We start from the raw sequence: 21,092 nt of genomic DNA, 5'->3' as shown, positions 1-21,092 counted from the left end.
TTTAGTTGAAGGAACATCTGTGTTGTTTACATACTGGCTATGACAACTAATACTACTATAAACATAGTAGAACACATGTCTCTATGATATAGTAGAGCGTTTAATAGGTATATTCCCAGGAGTGGTATAGCTGTTTCTTCAGATAGAGCTATTTCCTATTTTCTGAGGAACCACGAGATTGATTTCCAGAGTGATTGAACCAGTTTGCAATCCCACAATCAATGGAGCAGTTCTCCACATCCTTACTAGTATGTGTTATAACTTGATATCTGATATTATTTATACTGATTAGTGTAGGGTGGAATATCAGAGTTGTGTTGATTTGCATTTTCTTAGTAACTAAGGATGTTGAACATCTCATTAAGTACTTCTTGTTCATTCAAGATTCCTCTGCTAAGAATTCTCTGTTTATTATGTGCCCCATTTTTAAATTGGCTTATTTGATTTATTAGAGGTTAAATTATTGAGTTCATTATATATTTTAGATATTAGCCCTCTATCAGATGAAGGGTTGGTGAAATTCTTCACAATCTGTAGTGAGCTGATTTGTCCTATTGAGGGTGTTCTTTTCCTTAAAAACGCTTTTTAGTTTCATGGGGTCCCATTTATCAATTGTTGATCTTAGAGCCTGAGTCAGTGGTGTTCTGTTCAGAAAATTTTTCTGTATGTCAAGCAGTTTGAAACTCTTTCCCACTTTATCAGCCTTATCACTGTTGCTTTGTAGTATAACTTGATGTCAGGGAAGGTGATTCCCCTACAAGATCTTTATTGATAAGAATTATTTTGTTTATCCTGGATTTTTTCATATGAAATTAAGAATTTCTCTTTTAATGTCTGTGAAGAATTGTGTTTAAATTTTGATGAGGATTGCATTGAATCTGTAGGTTGATTTTGGTAAGATAACCATTTTCACTATGTAAATCCTACCAAACCATGAACATACAAGATCTTTCTATCTTCTGAGATCCTTGATTTCTTTCTTCAGGTATTTGAAGTTTTGCCATACATATCTTTGTCTTGCTTGGTAAACATTACACTAAGATATTTTATATTATTGTGGCTCTTGGGAAGTGTTTTGTTTCTGAAATTTCATTCTTAGCCTGTTTATCATGTATATAAAAAAGGACAGTAATTTGTTTCAATTAATTTTATATTCAGCAACTTTGCTGAAGCTGATTATCAGCTATCAGAGTAATCTGATGGAATTTTAGGAGAGGCTTAAGTATACTAGCATATCATCTTTAAATAGTGATACTTTGAATTCTTCATTTCCAATTTGTATGCCCTTGATAACATTTTGTTGTCTGATTGCTCTAGCTAATATTCAAATGTTATAATGAATAGATTGAGAGTATATGGACAGCCTTGTCTTCTACTGAATTTAGTGAGGTTGCTTCTAGTTTCTCTCCATTTAATTAGAATTTGGCTGTTTCCTATATATTGCTTTTATTAAGTTTAGGTATGTGGCATGAATAAGGTAAGTTCCTCTAAGACTTAATGTGAAGCAGTGTTGTCTTTTGATGAAGGCTTTTACAGAACCTAATGAGATGATCATATGTCTTTCCTTCTTGAGTTTATATAATGTATTATTTTGATGGATTATCATATATTGAATCATTCTTGCATCCCTAGAATAAAGCCTACTTGATTGTGGTGAATGATGGTTTTGATGTATTCTTTAATTCAGTTTGTGAGAATTATATTGAGTATTTTTGCATTGATATTCTTAAATAAAATTGGCCTGGCAGGGCCTCCACCATCAAGACTCACTGTCTGCCAGCAGATTGCTAAGCACTCAGAAGAGCCTCAGGAGGCACTCCATCCTGAACACACAGGTGAGTCCCCCCCTTGATGGCCACTGATTATCCAGAGAAAGACCACATGGAACTATCTGGTCACATGCAGCACAAAGCTGACTGTGAACAAACTGCTCTGGCACTCATCTGTGCTCAGAGCCATAGCTGGTCTACCATCATGCAAACTCATACCTACCCACAGAGAGCTGAGCACCCAGGAGCAATCTCCCTCCTGAGCCCATAAGCCCACAGAACACACAAGCTCCAGTCAGAGACAACAAGATCACCTAGCATCATAGATAATAAGATGGCAAGAGGCAAGTGCAAGAACCTAAGCAAAAGAAACTAAGATAATCTGGCAATATCACATCCCAGTTCTCATATCACAACAAGTAGTGGATATCCCAACACACTAGGTAGACTAGATTTAGAGTTAAAATTATCCTTTATAGTGATGATGGAGGGCCTGGAGAAGTTCGTGTATAACTTTTAGAAGTACAACAGAACCAGGAAAACACAATAAACAAGTGGAAAACCTTAAAGAGGAAACACAATAATCACTTTAAAATCCACAGGAAAACACATCCAAACAGGTGATGGAATAGAAAACAGAAATAAAAAAATTTAAAAAAAATCACAAAAAGGGGAGATCCTAGAGATAGAAAACCTAGGAAAGAGATTAGGAGTCATAGATGCAAGCATCTCTAACAGAATACAAGAAATGGAAGAAAGAATCTCAGGGGCAGAAGTTAACATAGGAAATATTGACACCTCAGTCAGAGAAAAAGACAAAATTCAAAAAGCTCCTAACCCAAAAATTCCAGAATACCCAGGAAACAGTGAAAAGACCAAGCTAAGGATAATGGGTATAAATTAGAGCTAAGACTGCAAACTAAAAGCCCACTATATATCTTCAACAAAATTACAGGAAAATAAACTTCTCTAACATTAAGAATGAGATGACCATGAACATACAAGAAGCCTACAGAAGTCCAAAGTGATTTGAACAGGAAAAAAATTTCTCCTGAAACATAATAGTCAAAACACCAAATGTTCAAAACAAAGAAAGAATATTAAAAGCAGTAAGAGAAAAAGAACAAGTAATATATAAAGACAGACCAATCAGAATTACACCAAAATTCTCAACAGAGACTATGAAAGGTAGAAGATCCTAGAAAGATGTCATACAGACCCAAAGAGTATACAAATGCCAGCTCAGGTTACTATATCTAGCAAAATGATAAATAACCACAAATGGAGAAACCAAGATATTTCAAGACAAAACCAAATTTATGCAATATCTGTCCACAAATCCAGCCCAACAAAGGATAATAGATAAAACATCCAACACAAGGAGGGAAACTACAACCAAGGAAAAGCACAAAAATAATCTTGCAACAAACCCAATATAAGAAAAGCACACAAACATAATTGTACCAATAACAACAAAAACTACAGGAACTAACAATCACTATATCTTAATGTGTCTTTAAATCAATGAATTAATTCTCCCAATAAAAACATAGACCATCTGACTGGATATGTATACAGGATTCAGCATTTTGCTGCATACAGGAAACTCATCTCAGCAACAAAAACAGGCAATATTTCAGAGAAAAAGGATGTGAAAAAAATTCAAGCAAATGGTCCCAAGAAACATGCTGAAGTAGCCATACTAATATCGAATAAAAACAGATTTTCAACCAAAAGATATCAAAAAACATAAGGAAGGAGACTTTTTATTCATCACAGAAAAAAATGCATCAAAGTGAACTCTCAATCTTGAATATCTGTTCTTCAAATACAAAGGAACACACATTCATAAAAAAAAAAAAAACCCTAATAGAGCTCAAAGCATATTTTGCATGACACACAGTAGTAGTGGGAGGCTTCAACACCCTACTCTCATCAAGGGAGAGATCATGAAAGCAGAAAGTGAACAGAGACAAAGTGAAAATAACAGAAGTCATGATCCAAATGTATTTAACAGACATTTATAGAACATTTCATCCAAAATCAAAACAATATACCTTCCGCTCCGCACCTCAAGGCACCTTATCCAAAATTATATACTCTGTCACAAAATAGGCTTCAGCAGATACAAGAATATGAAAATACTCCCATGAATCCTATCAGATCGCAATGGAATAAGGCTGGTCTTCAATAACAACAAAAATCTCACATACACATGAAAGTTGAACAATGTTTTACTCAATGATAACATGGTCAAGAAAGAAAGAAAGAAACTAGGGATGTTTTAGATCTAAACCAAAATGAAGGTCCAACATACCCAAACTTATGGGATGCAGTGAAAGCAGTACTAAGATGAAAACTCACAGTACTGAATGCCTCCATGAAGAAACTGGAGAGAGCATACACTAACAACCTGACAGAACACCTGAAAACTCTAGAACAAAGAGAAGCAGATAGAGCTAAGGGGAGTAGACAGCAAGAAATAATCAAGATTAGAGCTGAAATCAAAATAATAGAAAAAAAAAAACTATAGAAAGAATCAACAAACCAGAAGTTGGTTCTTTGAGAAAATCAACAAGATTGATAAGCCTTTACCTAGACTAACTAGAGGGCACAGAGAGAGTATCCAAAATAACAAAATCAGAAATGAATTAGGAAATTCAAAAAATCATCAGATCTCACTACAAAAGCCTATATTCATCAAAACCTGAAAGTCTAGATGAAATGGAGAATTTTCTATACAGATACTAGGTATCAAAGTTAAATCAGGGTCAGATAGATCATCTAAATAGCCCCATAACCCGTAAAGAAATAGAAGCAGTCATCAAAAGCCTCCCAAACAAAATAAGCCCAGGACTAGATGGGATTAGTGCAGAATTAGATGAGAACTTCATCGAAAATCTAATACCAATACTTTCCACAAATTAGAAACAGAGATAACACTACCAAACTCATTCTTTGAAGACACAATTATGTTCATAGCTATGTCACCCAAAGAGCTTAAAAAATAAAAGAACTTTAGAACACCTTCCTTCATGAACATCCATGCAAAAATACTCAATAAAATTTTTGCAAACCAAATACAAAAACACATCAAAACAATCATTCACCATGGTCAAGTAGGCTTCATCTCAGAAATGCATGGATGGTTCAATACATGGAAATCCATCAATGTAATCCACTATATAAATAAACTCAAAGAGAAAAGCCACATGATTAATATTTTATTAGATGCTGAGAAGCATTTGACAAAATTCAACACCACTCCATCTTCTATCTTGGGTTTTCTGTTGTTGTTTTTGTTGTTGTTGTTGTTGTTGTTGTTGTTGTTGTTGTTGTTTGAGTCCAGCCATATTTCATATTGACTTGATAGAATGTATGAAGTTATTTCAATCTTCTTGTCTGATGAGGCATGCTTTGTGTCCAATTATATAGTCCACTTTTATAGAACAGTCAAATAAGTTCCATTTTTCTAAGGGGAAAAATGTTCTATAGCTATCTGTTAATCCTATTTGGTTCATAATAACTGTTAGTTTTATTGTGTCTTTGTTAATGACCTGTCTATTGGTGATAGTGGGATCCTAAAGTACTAAAGTCCTAAACCTTTATGTGTGAGGTTTGGTGTATATTCTGAGATTTAGCATAGTTTCTTTTATTAATATGAGTACTCTTCTATTTGGGGAATAGAAGTTCAGAATTGAGAATTCCTCTTGGAAGATTTTTTCTTTGATGAATATTAATTTTTTAATATCTTTTGTTTGAAAGTCGATTTTATTGATTATTAGAATGGCAATTCCAGCTGGCTTCATTTTTTTAATTGAAAAACTTTATTTTAAAAAGCAAAGATAAATGTACAGATTCTAAAAGCATTTTTGCATAACAGTATAAGAATACATTTTTGTCAGTAATTGATTTTTTAAAGGATTGAAAGTATGCCTTAAAATCTTACTAACTACAATGAGCATAAAGTACATGTAAAACAAGATGTAACCTGTAATTGTCAAAGTTTCTTGGTGTGTAAAGATTAAGCATACTGATTTTTCTTTTTTTCTTTTTTTTTTTTTTTGCCTTTGTTTTTCTTGAACTTCATGTAGTCTGTAGGTTGTCTCTGGGGTGTTCAGAACTTTCTGGGTTAGTATTCAATTATCAGTGACTGCATATTATATCTATTATTTTGTGAGTGGGTTACCACGCTCAGGAGGATATTCTCTAGATGCATCCATTTTCTTAAGAATTTTATAAAGTCATTGTTTCTGATACCTAAGTAGTATTCCATTGTGTAAATATACAATAATTTTTGTATCCATTAATCTTCAGAAGGGCATCTGGGTTCTTTCCAGCTTCTGGCTATTATAAATAGAGCTGCTATGAACATTGTGGTGCATGTATCTGTGTAGTATGTGGTGTGTCACTGGAGTATATGCCCAGAAGTGGAATAAATAGGTCTTCAGGTAGTAAAATGTTCAATTTTCTGAGGAATTGCCAGACTGATTTCCAGAGTGGTTGTACCAGTTTACAACCCCATCATCAGTGAAGAAGTGTTCCTCTTTCTGCGCATCCTCGCCAGCATCTGCTGTCATCTGAATTTTTTATTTTAGCGATTCTGAATGGTGTGAGGTAGAATCTAAGTGTTGTTTTGATTTGAAGTTTGTGGATGACTAAGGATTACAAGCCCTTCCTTAGATGCTTCTCGGCCATTCAATATTTCTCAGTTGAGAACTTTTTGATTAACTCTGTACCCCATTTTTAATAAGGTTCTTTGATTCTCTAGTGTCTAACTTCTTCAGTTTTTTGTATTCCTTGGATATTAAACCTCTATCAGATATGGGGTGGGTGAAGATCTTTTCTCAATCTGTTGGCTGCCGTTTTGTTTTCTTGACAGTATCCTTAGCCTTACAGAAACTTAGCAATCTCATTAAGTTCCATTTGTCAATATTTGACCTTAGAACATGAGCCATTGGTGTTCTGTTCAGGAAATTTTCTCCTGGGCCTATGTGTTCTAAGGTTTTCCCTAATTTCTCTTCTAATAATTTCAGTGTACCTGGTTTAATGTGAAGATCTTTGATCCCCTTGCACTTGAGCTTTGTACAAGGAGATAAGATAGGATCTATTTTAATTCTGAATATTGAGTGCCAGTTAAACCAACACCATTTTTTGAGTAGGCTGTCAATTTTCCATTGAATATTTTTAGCTCCTTTGTCAAAAATCAAGTGACAATATATGTGACAGCTCATTTCTGGATCTTCTATTCTATTCCATTGATCCACGTGCCTATCTCTGTACCAGTACCATGCAGTTTTTAGCACGATTGCCTTGTAATATAGCTTGAGGTCAGGGATAGTGATTCCCACAGACATTTTCTTGTTGTTGAGGATGGATTTCATTGTTCTAGGTCTTAAGTTATTCCAGATAAAATTGCACGTTGCTGTTTCCAACTCTATGAAGAATTTGGGGGGGGGATATTTCGATGGGGATTGCATTGAATCTGTAGATTGCTTTTGGTAAAATGTCCAATTTTACAATATTTATCCTTCCAATTCATGAGCATGGGAGATCTTTACATTTTCTGAGATCTTCCATGATTTCCTTCTTTAGAGATTTGAATTTCTTGTCATACAGGTCCTTCACTTTCTTAGTTAGAGTCACAACAAGGTATTTCATATTGTTTGTGACAATTGTAAAGGGGATCTTTTCCCTAAATTCTGTCTTGGCTTGTTTGTCGTTAGAGTAGAGGAAGGCTACTGATTTGTTGGAGTTAATTTTATATCCAGCCACTTTGCTGAACTTGTTTATCAGCTGTAGGAATTCTCTGGTGGAATGTGTGGGGTCGCTTAAGTACGCTATCATGTCATCTGCAAAGAGTGATGTTTTTACTTCTTCCTTTCCAATTTGTATCCATATGATTTCCTTTTGCTGTCTAATTGCTCCAGCCAGGACTTCCAGTACTATGTTGAATAGGTAGGGGTAAAGGTGGTAGCCTTGTCTACTCCCTGATTTTAGTGTAATTGCTGTTAAGCTTGATGTTAGCTTTTGGTTTGCTGTATATTGCTTTTATTATGTTTAGGTATGGGCCTTAGATTCCTGTTCTTTCCAAGACTTTTAACATGAAGGGGTGTTGAATTTTGTCAAATGCATTCTCAGCATCTTACTACATGGCCATGTGGTTTTTTCCTTTGAGTTTGTTTATATGGTGGATTAAGTTGATAGATTTCTGTATATTAAACCATCTCTGCATCCCAGGGATGGCAAATCCTACTTGATCATGGTGAATGATCATTTTGATGTGTTCTTGGATTCTGTTTGAATGTATTTTGTTGAGTATTTTTGCATCAATGTTCATAAGTGAGATTGGTCTGAACTTCTTTTTCCTTTTATTGTCTTTTTGTGGTATAGGAACTAGGGTTATTGTGGCCTCAAGAAAAGAGTTAGGTAGTGATCCATCTGACTTTATTTTGTGGAATAGTTTGGAGAGTATTGTTAATTTTCTAAAAGAACCAGCTCTTGTTTTTGTTGATTCTTTGAATGGTTCTTTTTTTCTCTTTGGTCAATTTCTGTTCTGAGTTTGATAATTTCATGCCCTCTACTCCTCTGAGTGTATCTGCTTCCTTTTGTTCTAGAGCTTCAAACTGTGCAGTCAAGTTGCTAGTGTATGTTCTCTCCAGTTTCTTTTTGGAAGCATTCATAGCTATGAGATTTTCTTTCAGTACTGCTTTCATTGCATCCTATAGGCTTGGGTATGTTGTGTTTTCACTTTCATTAAATTCTAGAAATTTTTCAATTTCTTTCTTATTTAATCACTGATCATGCTATAGTTTAATAGAGCATTGTTAAGTTTCCATGTGTATATGGGCTATTTGTTGTCTTTGTTGTTATTAAAGACCAGCCTTAGGCCATGTTGAACTGATAGGATTCATGGGAGTATTTCAATATTCTTATATCTATTGAGGCTTGTTCTATGACAAATTATATGGTCAATTTTGGAAAAGATCCTGTGAGGTGCTAAAAAGAAGGTGTACTCTTTTGTTTTAGGATGAAGTGTTTTGTAGATGTCTATTAATTCCAATTGCTTCATAACCTTTGCTAGTTTCACTGCATCCTTGTCCAGTTTCTGTTTCCATGATCTGTCCATTGGTGAGAGTGGGGTGTTAAGGTCTCCCACTATTATTGTGTGAGGTGCAATGTGTTTTTCAAGCTTTAGTATGGTTTCTTTTATGAGTATGGGTGCTATTTAGTTGGGAGCATATATGTTAAGGATTGAGAGTTCCTCCTGACAAATTTTCCCTGTAATGAGTAAAAAGTGTCCTTCCTTATCTTTTTTGATAACTTTTGGTTGAAAACCTACTTTATTTGTTATTAGAATGGCCATTGTAGCTTGCTTTTTGGGGCTGTTTGCTTGGAAGGTTTATTCCCAACCTTTTACTCTGAGATAGTGTCTGTCTTTGTCTCTGTGCTGAGTTTTCTTTATGCAGAAAAATACTGGATTTTTTTATGTGTCCAATCAGATACCCTATATCTTTTTATTGGGGAATTGAGTCAATTTATGTTAACAGATATTAAGGTTTAGTGGTTGCTCTTTCCTGCTATTTTTGATTTTAGAGGTAGAATTGTATCTGTGTGTCTCTTTTATTTTGGTTTTCTAGCTTAGGCATTTTCTTGTTTTTACTAGGATGTTGTTTCCCTTCTTGTATTGTGCTTTCCACCTATAATTTGTTTTAGTGCTGGGTTTGTGGTCAGATATGGTGTAAATTTAGTTTTGACCTGAAATATCTTGGTCTCTCCATGTATGGTGATTGAAAGTTTTGCAGGGTATAGCAGCTTGGGCTGAAGCTTGTGTTCTCTTGGGGTCTCCATGATGTCTGTCCAGGATCATCTCGCTTTCATAGTCTCTGTTGAGAAGTCGGATGTGATTCTGATTGGTCTGCCTTTATATGCTACATTACCTTTTTCCCTTACTGCTTTTAGTATTTTTTCGTAGCTTTGGGCACTTGGCTTTTTGACTATTATGTGTCAGGAGGAATTTCTTTTCTGGTCCACTCTATTTGGAGTTCTATAGGCTTCCTTTATGCTCATGATCATCTCATTCTTAAGGGTAGGGAAGTTTTCTTCTATGATTTTGTTGAAGATATTTACTGTGCCTCTTAGTTGATATTCTTTGCCCTCTTCAATTCCTATTATCCTTATGTTTGGTTTCTCATTGTGTCCGGGATCTCCTGGATATTTTCAGTTGGCGCTTTTTGGTTTTTGCATCTTCTCTGACTGTTTTGTCTATGTTTTTCATGCTGTCTTTGGCCCCTGAGATTCTCTCTTCCATCTCTTGCAGTCTGTTAGAGATGCTTGCATATGTGAATACTGATTTCTTTTTTAGGTTTCCTACCTCCAGGGTTGACTTTTTTAGTGATTTCTTTATTGTTTCCATTTCCATTTTGAATTCCTTCTTCATTTCCTTCATCTCTTTGGTTCTGTTTTCCTCTAGTTCTTTGATTTCTTTGAGTGTTTTTCTTGTTTCTTCATTAAAAGCTTCTATATGTTATGCTTTTCTTTCCATTCCTGTTTAAAGATCTCCTTCATCATCTTGAGGTATGATTTCAGGTCTGAGTCTTCTTTTTCTGGATTGTTTGGCATTCTGCTGTTTGCTGTGATGGGAGCACTCCATTCTGATGTTGTCTGTTTGTCTTGTGTTCCATTGGATAAGTTCTTTTTCTTTCCTCTTTCCATTCTTTTGTCTGTGAATATATGTGATCTTGTTGTCAGCGATTGGGTCCCGTCTCTCCCGTGTACCTGGGCCTGTGTCCATGTATCTCTGCTGTTCCAGGTAGCAGATGGCCTGAGTGTTTAGTCCACACGTACAGGCCCTCTGGGTGGAAACCATGTTGGTAAGGCAGAGTTCCTGATCTCCTGAACCAATTGGGGGGATGATTTCTGTGCCCTCAGCCCAGACCTCTCTGCCCCCGTCCCTTGCAGCTTAGTCTCCCTAGGCCTGTATCCCTGGGTCTCAGCTGTTCCTGGTGGCAGATGGCCTGAGCTTTTCTCCAGCTGGTTTTTTATGAGCATTTGCTTGAAAATTTTTCTCAGCCTTTTACTCTAGAGTAGTGTCTATCTGTTTCAATTAGTTGTATTTCTTGTGTGCAGCAAGATGACTGATGATTGTTAGTTCCTTTTATTTTTCCTGCTAGGGGTCATATTATGTGTGTGAGATTCCTAACTTTTGCATTATTCTTAATGTTGTCTTTCACCTACGATCTGCCTTTGTATGGTTTCACAATAAGAAAAACTCTTGGTCCTTGATAAATTGGCCTATCATTACTGCTATGTATACTTAATAGTTTTCATAGAAACATTGAATGACAGGTTTATAACCCTTCATGTTATGCTTATCATGTCTAAGCTCTTATGCATGACTCCAACTATCAGAATTACTATGTAACTTACAATAATGTATTTCAGAGTTGAATTTCTTTAAAATTAAAACATTTTCCCTGGAGAAAAAAAAAATGGGTGCCTCCTGAAATTCAAGAAGTAAACAAACTTCATAAAGCTGAAGGATTTTCATGTTCCTTCCTCCAGGTTATGGAGCAGCAAACCACTGTTGAGGGAAAAAAAAACTTTAATATGCTGGCATTCCTGCATGTCCTTCAGTGGGTTTTGTAACTTTTAACTTTGCATGTTATGAAGATATTCCTTTTTATCCTCACTCTGAATGTCAAAAGAAATGTATATGTATATTTGACAGGGAGCAAAACATTGTAGTGGATATGACTTATTTCTTCAGTGAACTTTCTTCAGTAACTCTCAAGGTCAACTCTCTTGGTTTTAATGAGTAATTTATACCTCATGGGCATGCATGAAAACTAATGCAAGTAGATTTTCTACCTTTACAAGCTCTGGTATTCCCAACAGGGGTATAATAATTGGCCTTTTAACATAATGCTTCTCTTGTGATTTTTGAAAAATTCTTTTATATTAAATATATTTAAGAAACTTAAATACAATTTACATTTTACAAAAATGTCTGAACCCACAAGGTAGTGTCCACAGAACTGAGATAAAAGAACCAGAGGCTTTATAAAAATACTGCTTCTAGATTATAGCTGTTTTCTGCTTCAAAATTATAGTAATTTCTTGCATTCATTTTGAGCTTTAAATATTTTCTTATTTCATATCTTGAAGGTATGATCTTTCTTTCCAATATGTTCTTTTTCTGTTTGTTAACCAGTCGGTAACTGTTCATTGTGCTATTTTTTGTAACTGTGTCTGTTTGCACACTTCTTTATGAATAGCTCCCTGTGAAAGTTTTGTCAGTAACTTCTTATAAATAGCATAACCTGAATTTTGTAGTTTTTTTCATCAATTTATTTATTTATTCACTTTACATCATTAACACAGCCCCCACTCTTCCTTGTCTCACCTTTACAAGTCCCTCCTTACCTACTCTCTCCTCAGAGAAGGAGAAGCCCCCTTTGGATACCACCCCACAATGAAACATTAATTCCCATCAGGGCTAAATGAATTCTTTCCACTGAGGTCTGACAGTACATCTAGGGAAAGGTTATTCAGGGGCAGGCAACATAGTCAGAGACATCACTTGTTCATATTGTTATTAAACCCACATGAAATACATGTACTAGAAATGTGTAGGGGGTCCAGGTCAAACTGCTGCATGCTCTTTGGTTGGGAATTCAGTCTCTGTAAGCTCCCATGGGTCCAGGTCTTCTTTTGGTTTTCTTTGTCCTTCTGGCTCACTCAGTCTTATCCCTCACTCTTTCACACACCTCCCAGATGTTAGGTTGTGGGTTTCTGTATATGTTTCCATCCACTGTAAGATAAAGATTCTCAGGATAAAGTTATGCTAGGCTCCTGTCTGCAAGTGTAGCAGAACATTACTAATAGTATCAGGGGTTAAGTCTCTCCTATGGGATGGGTTGCAAGTTAGGCCAGTCTTTAGCTATTTTCTCAATCTCTGCTCCATGTTTATCTATGTAAATCTTTTATCCTAGACACATTCTGGGTTGAAGAGTTTGTTTGTTAACTAATGTCTCTCATCCTCCACTGGAAGTCTTGCTGACTATAAGAGGTGCCCACTTCAGTCTTTATATCCCCAGCTACTAGAAGTCTCAGCTATGTTTACCCCCATAAACACCTGGAAGACTGCCCAGTCCCAAGTCTGCTAGTCTCAGAGATGGCCCCTACTGATTTTCATTCCTATTCTCAGCCCTCTTCTGATTCCTTTATTCTAAAACTTTATTCCCATCCCAGTTCCTCTCCTCATTTTCTCTCCTTTACACATATTAGTACAGGAGACAAATTCCTGAACAGAACATCAATAACTCAGGTACTAAGATCATTAATTGATATGTGTGACCTCATAAAATGAAAAGATTGTGCAAGGTCAAGGACACAATCAATAGGACAAATGGCAGCCTATAGAATGAGAAAAAATCTTTACCAACCCAATACTCAACAGAGGACTAATATCCAAAATATATAAATAACTCAAAAAAGTATATACCAACAACTTAAATAACCCAACTGAAACTGGGGAACAAAACTAAACAGAATTCTCAACATGGGAATCTCTAATGGCCAGGAAGAATTTAAAAAATGTTCAGCATCATTAGTCATAAGGGAACTGTTAATCAGAATGATTCCAACTTTCCATCTTATACCCATTAGAATGTCTAAGATCAAAAACTCAAGTGACAGTACGTGCAGGCAAGGTTATGTACCAATGGTTGCAACTTTCCAGAGTTGGTGAAAGTGCAAACTTGTACAACCAATTTGGAAATCAATTGGACAATTTCTTATAAAATTGGGAATAATTCTACCCCAAGTCCCAGCTATAGCACTCATGTATATACTCAAAAGACTCTCCACTATACAGTAAGGATACCTGCTCAACTATGTTCAGAACTGTTTTATTCACAATAACCAGAACTTGGAAACAACCTAGCTATCCCTCAATGAATAATGGATAATGAAAGACTGGTACATCAACACAATGGGAATCTATTCATATATTTATATATGTGGCATTATGAATTTAACAGGCAAAGAGATGGAACTAAAAAATATCCTAAGTGAGGTAACCCACAATGAGAAAGACATAAATAGTATGTACTCACTCATATGTGGGGTTTAACCATAAAATACAAGATAGCTATGCTACAATCCATAGACCCAAAGAAACTAGGTTGTTCGGAGGCCCCAAGGGAGGATGCATAAATCTTGCTCAGAAGGGAAAAAGTAGACATTGGTGGTGGGTGAAAGGATGGACTGCTGTAGTTTTAAAAGTACCAATAGTGAAATTGCGGATCTTTTTATACAGTAGTATCCAATTGTGTGTCTTTGCAAAACTAGCACCAAGAAAAACACACCACAAATGAAATCTTTTCTATTCTATTTATTATGTTAAAAGACAATAGTTATTTTAAATATTTATTTGTTTTCATTTTATGTATGTAATTATTTTTCCTGAAACTGTATAAATGTACCTTGTACTGCTAAAGCCTGCATCTGTGTCCAAAGCCCGTAAAGGATCACTGCCATCAGGACTCAAAGCCTGCCTGCAGAGAGCTGAGCACCCAGAGATGCCCCAGGAGCACTTTCTCTCTCCTGAGCCCACAGGTAACTCCCCACTTCCTTTCCATGAACTATCTGGGGAGAGTTCTAGGAACTCTCAGGGTGCAGATAATACAGTGCTACCTGGGAGAGGATTGGCCTCAACTCTATGTGAAACCAGAGCCAGAGCCAGTTCAATGTCATCAGGACTCACAGACTACCCACAGAGAGCTCAACAACCAGAAACAATCTCCCTCCTGAGACCATGGGTCGACAGATTACAGCTGAGACAAGCTCTAGTCAGAGACAACAAGATAAACTAGCATCACAGACAAAAAGATGGCAAGAGGCAAGCCAAAGTACCTACGCAACAGAAATCAACAAAACCTGGCAACATCAGAACCCAGTTCTCCCACATCAGCAAAGAGTGTATATCCCAACACACCAGAAAAAAACAAAATTTGAACTTAAAATTATAACTCATGTTGATCATTTTGGAAAAGCACGTGAATAACACCCTTAAAGAAATACAGGACAACACAGGTAAACAAGTAGGAGCCCTTAAAGAGGAAGCAAACAAACAAGCAAAAACCACATAAAGAGCTAGTGTAAAACACAACAAAAAAAGATAGAGGAATTTAAAAGAAAAATAGAAACAATAAAGAATACTAAAGGACACAACCCTGGAGATAGAAAACCTAGGAAAGAGATCAGGACTCATAGATGCAAGCATCACCAATGGAATACAAGAGCTGGAAAACAGAATCTCACAAGTAGAAGATAACATAAAAAACATTGACACAACTGTCAGAAAAAATAAAAAAATCAAAAAGCTCCTAACCCAAAATATCAAGCAAATCCAGGACACAATAAGAAGACCAAACCTAAGGATAATGGGTGTATAAAAGAGCAAAGACTCGCAACTAAAAGGCCCAGTAAATATATTCAACAAAATTATAGAAGAAAACTTCCATAATCTAAAGAAAGCGATGATCATGAATACACAGGAAGCCTACAGAACTCCAAATAGATTGAACCAGAAAAAGAATTTCTTGTGACACATAATAATCAAAACACCAAATGTTCAAAGGAAAAAAAATACTAAAAGCAGTAAGGGACAAAGGACAAAGTATGTATAAAGGCAAACTTGTCAGAATTATATCAGACTTCTCAACAAAGACCATGAAAGCTAGAAATTCCTGGAAAAAATACATACTGACCCAAAAAGAGCAAAAATGCCAGCCCAGGTTACTATATCTAGCAAAACTCTCATTAACCATAGATGGAGAAACCAAGATATTCCAAGACAAAACCAAATTTACACAGTATCTGTCCACAAATTTAGCCCTACAAAGGATAATAGATGGAAAACACCATTACAAGGAGAAAAACTTCATCTTGGTAAAGCAAGAAAAAATAATCTCCTTACAAAAAGCTCTAAAAAAGAAAAGCACACTAACATAATTCTATGTCTAACAACAAAAATAATAGGAAAAAACAATCACTATGCCTTAATATCTCATAACATCATTGGACTCACTAAACTCAGAGCTAATATCAACCAAATAGAAACAAAAAGAACTATACAAAGAAGCAACATATCCAAGAGCTAGTTCTTTGAGAAAATCAACATGATTGATAAACCTTAGCCATACTAGCTAGAGGACACAACTGAAGCCATAGGTCTCTGAATGTGTGTTCAATGGTTGGTTTTTTAGTCCATGGGAGTTTTGGAGGGTTTGGTTGGTTGATAATGTTCTTCCCATGAGGCTGAAACACTTTCCAGCTCCTTCAGTTCTTTTTATAGCACCTTCACCGGGGTCCCTGTGCTCAGTATGATGGTTAGCTGCAAACATTACTTTTTCAATATAGTACTTGAAGTTCTAGCAAGAACAATCAGACTTAAAAGGAAGCCAAAGGGATACAAATTGGAAAGGAAAAAGTCAAAATATCACTATTTGCAGATGATCAGATAATATATATAAGTGACCTCCAGAATTCCACCAGAGAAATCCTATAGCCAATACACAATTTTAGCAAAGTGGCTGGATATAAAATTAATTTAAACAAGCAACTATTTCTACACAAAGGGTAAAAAAAGGCTGAGAAAGAAATCAGTGAATTCACAACCTTTGCAATAATCATAAATAATATAAAATACCTTGGTGTGATCCAAACCAAGCAAGTGAAAGGTCTATAAGACAAGAATTTCATGTATCTGAAGAATGAAATTGAAGAAGATCTCAGAAGATGAAAAGATCTCCCATGCTCATGGACAGGAAGGATCAACATAGTAAAAATGGCCATCAGGTCAAAAGCAATCTACAGATTTAATGCAATTCCCATCAAAATACCAACTCAAATCTTCATAGAGTTAGAAAGAACAATTTGCAAATTCATTTGAACAAAAAAAAAAAAAATCCCAGGACAGTAGAAAAACTATCCTCAACAATAAAAGAAATTCCAGGGGAATCACCATCCTTGACCTCAATCTGTATTATAGATCAATCATGATAAAAACTCCTTGTATTGGTACAGAGACAGTCAGGTGGAACAATGGAATAGAATTGAAGACCCAGAAATAAACCCACACAGCTATGGTCACTTGATGCTTGACAAAGCAGCTAAAAATTCAATAGAAATAAGATAGCATTTTCAACAGATGTTGCTGGTCCAAGTAGAGTCAGTATGCACAAGAATGCATATGAATCCATTCTTATCTCCTTTTATAAGGCTCAAGTCCAAGTGGATCAAATACCTTCACAAAAAGCCAGATACACTGAAAGTAATAGAACAGAAATTGGGGAAGATCTTAGAACACATAGGCACAGGGGAAATTTTCCTAAACAGAACACCAATGACTTATGCTCTAAGATGAAGAATCAACAAATGAAATCTCATATAATTGCAAAGCTTCTATAAGGCAAAAGACCCTGTCAATTTTACAAAATAGCAAACAACAGATTTGGAAATGTTATTTGCCAACCTGACATCTGATAGAGGACTAATATCCAATATATACAAAGAATTCAAGTAGAGTCCAGCAAATCAAATAATCCTATTAAAAATGGGAAGCATAGCTAAACAAAAAATTCTCATCTATGGAATATCGAATGGTTGAGAAGCACCTAAAGAAATGTTCAACATTTTTGGTCATCAACGAAATGCAAATCAAAACAACCCTGAGATTCCACCTCACACCATTTAGAATGGCTAAGATCAAAAACTCAGATGACAGCAGATGCTGTCAAGGATGTGAAGAAAGAGAAACACTACTCCATTGTTGGTGGGGTTACAAGATGGTACAACCACTCTGAAAATCTGTCTGGTGGATCTTCAGACTATTGGACACAGGACTACCTGAAGACCCAGCTATATCACTCCTGGTCATATACCTCAAACCCACTCCAACCTATAACAAGGACACATGTTCCACCATGTTCATAGCAGCCTTATTTATAATATCCAGAAGTTGTAAAGATCCCAAATGTCCTTCAAGAGAGAAATTGATACAGAAATTGTGCTACATTAACACAGTGAAGTACTACTCAGCTATTAAGAACAATGACTTCATAAAAATCTTAGGCAAATGGATGGAACTAGAGACTCTCATTCTGAGTGAGATAACCCAATCACAAAAGAACATAAATGGTATGCATTCACTGATAAGCACACACTAGATACAAAAGCTCATAATTCCCATGAAACAAATCATAGACCTTATGAAGCTCAAAAAGAAAGAAGACCAGAATGTGGATGCCTCAGTCCTTATTAGAAGGGAGAAGAACAAAACACTTATGGGAGTAAATGCAGGAAAAAATAAATGAGTGGGGATTGAAGAAAAGATTATCCAGAGACAGCCCTCCTCTCATCTATCTGATATGTAGCCACCAAATCCAAGCCTATTGCTGATAACAAGAAGTGCTTACTGACAGGAGCCTGAGGTGGATGCCTGCTCAGAGGCTCTGCCATAGCCATGCTGATACAGATAAGTATGCTTGAAGCTAACAATTGGACTAAACATGAAGATGCCAATGAAGGTGTTAGAGAAAGAACTGAAGGAGCTGAAAGGGTTTAAACCCCATAAGAAGAACGACATTATCAACCAACCATACCTTTCACAGCTCCCAGGGACTTAAACAGCAACCAATGAGTATGCATGGAGAGACCCATGGCTTTAGTTGCATATGTTGCAGAGAATAGCTTTGTCTGGCATCAATGGGAGGAGAGGTCTTTAGTCCAGTGAAGGCTCATTTTCCCAGTGTATAGAAATGGCAAGATGCTGAGGTGAGAGTGGGTGGTTGGGAGAGGAAGCACATTCTTGGATGCAATGGGTGGGAGACAAAGGGTGTATTTTATTGTGGGGAATGAGAAAAACATTTGAAATGTAAATACAGAGAATATCCAACAAAAAAAGGGGAAAAATGTACCTTGCATGTATGCTGGATGCTTCTGGAGGCCAGAAGAGGGTACTTGATCCCTGGAACTTGTATTACAGAAAGCTGAGTAATTTTGAGTCACCATGTGGATGGTGAGAATAGATTCTATATTCTGAAAAAGCAACAAGTGATCTTAACTACAGAACCATCTCTCCATCTCCATAAAACAATATAATTTAAGATTTATCAATAACTTTTGAAAATGATACACTTAAAAAATTTTGTTTAGCATTCCATCAACAAATTGACTTTTAGGACAATGTCAACACAGGTAGTTTGTGGCTATAGTTAAAAATTATAAAAATATACATTTTCATTCCTATACATTATGATACATACACATATATGTGTTCATATACATGGAAAATAAAATCATGACCTATCATAAATATAATATCCTAATATGTTTACTTATGTGTGTATATAAACTCAATGTTATTATTGTTATCCAGTTACAGAAGTACTAGTAAAGACAGAGAGGCTGTAGTCAAAATAAAACTATTTCTTCAAATTGCATAGGTATAATTTTTATTCAAACAAGCCCTTTTAGGACTTTAAAATATTTTTCTTTTGTATTTATAAAATTACTTCAATATAAAATGTAATTTGCTTAAAGTTCCTATTAAAGTAATCATTAAAGAATATTCCCATATCTTTCATGCTTATGTGACTATTGATAAAAATAATCAACACTTTTTTCTACTCATATTACTATAATTTTGAAAGCATTACATCTAGTACACTTAAATTTGAGCATCCTAGCCCATTTTTTCAGTAGGTAGTAGGCTAAGACTCAAGGGAAGAAAGTTGCTGTTTCTTTAAACTATCCAGTGCCCTCTATTGTCTATTCTCTTTTTAAAGATGTTGAAAGTGCTTCAATATCCCCAGTTCTTGGTTAAATGGGTATCCTCTATCTAGAATAGAAGACACTATGGAACCCATTGAAGTGAACAGCTACTTAATATTCATCAAATAGAAACCTCATGAAGACTGAGGGTATTTGCAAATAGTTTCTTCCAAAGCAGTGATGGTAGAACACTTTAGAACATAAGCTCATCTAACCAATGTGGAAAAACTCATACTGTGGAACAAATAGAATGTCAAAATAAATACAGTTTTAATTTTAAGTTCTTAATATTTAAGCATCATGAATATCCAACAAAGAAAATACATTATAGCTTAAGACAAAAAGGTTGGCCAATTCTTACCAATATCTCCACTAACTTCTTCCATAGACATGACTATCCCAACATGAAAGTCTAGAATATTGGATATTTGTGCTCTAATGACCAAGTAGCTTTTCTGAAAGCTCAAAGTAATATCTATCTTTAAGCAAGTATGTCACATAAGCAGAGAAAATGTTCATTAAAAGTAAAGATAAGGCCAGAGAAAAGCTGAGGTTTCAGCTTTGGCTTTTAATTTCAAGTGTTCATTCCTACTTCTGTCTTTATCCTTTACCTCATAAATAACCCTTTTGTGAACAGGAGTATAAACCCTGATATGGAAATTACACAAAGTCACTGAGACCTTAAATCTTTATAGGAATAATGATATTTGGTGACATTAGCTTTAGACTTATCTGTGTAAGCTGTAGAAAATATCTGTGAAAACTCCCCACCTTTTGGGAAACTTTTTTTTTTAATTATTTAGAAATTTTTTCTCCTGGTATTCCTACTCTCTTACCCCACTATGACACAAGTTTTTGCATTTTTCACTCAGGATTTCTCTTTCCAAATGAAATATGGCACTTTCCACCTGAAGTACTGATAGTTTTGTATCATTATGGAAATGACTTTGGGGTAGCAACTATTAATCTTGATCAGTTTTTAATATTTTTAATGTTCTAAATTTCTTTTTAGATGGAGATTCTCTGTCAAATCTCACCTGCAGTGAAAATACTAAAAAAAAAAAAAATGTATCAATGATAACAAACTATAGCAACCCATATTCATTCTTTGGCTTTGACCTTGACTGTCTGATATGAGAGAATTTGCTTTTTGTTGCAAAAGTTAAATTTTTGTCCCCAAAGAGGGAAATCTAACTAGACTTAATTAATTAAGAAGTTATATGTAATATATAGACACATTCAACTGAAAGAAATAGACACACTAAAGGAATATATTGAAGAAGAATATGGATCAGAAATGTTAGAAAAGCTGTTCTTTTTCTATTGAATGTTTTTACCTCCTTTGTCAAAGATCAAGTGACCATAGGTGTTGGGTTCATTTCTGAATCTTCAATTCTGTTCCATTGATCTAACCACCTATCTCTGTACCAATGCCATGATTATCTGTAATATAGCTTGAGGTCAAGAATGGTGATTTTCAGA

Source organism: Micromys minutus (assembly GCF_963924665.1).
Source record: "Micromys minutus genome assembly, chromosome: 13".
Lineage (NCBI taxonomy): Eukaryota > Metazoa > Chordata > Mammalia > Rodentia > Muridae > Micromys > Micromys minutus.
This window is presented reverse-complemented; position numbering follows the sequence as displayed.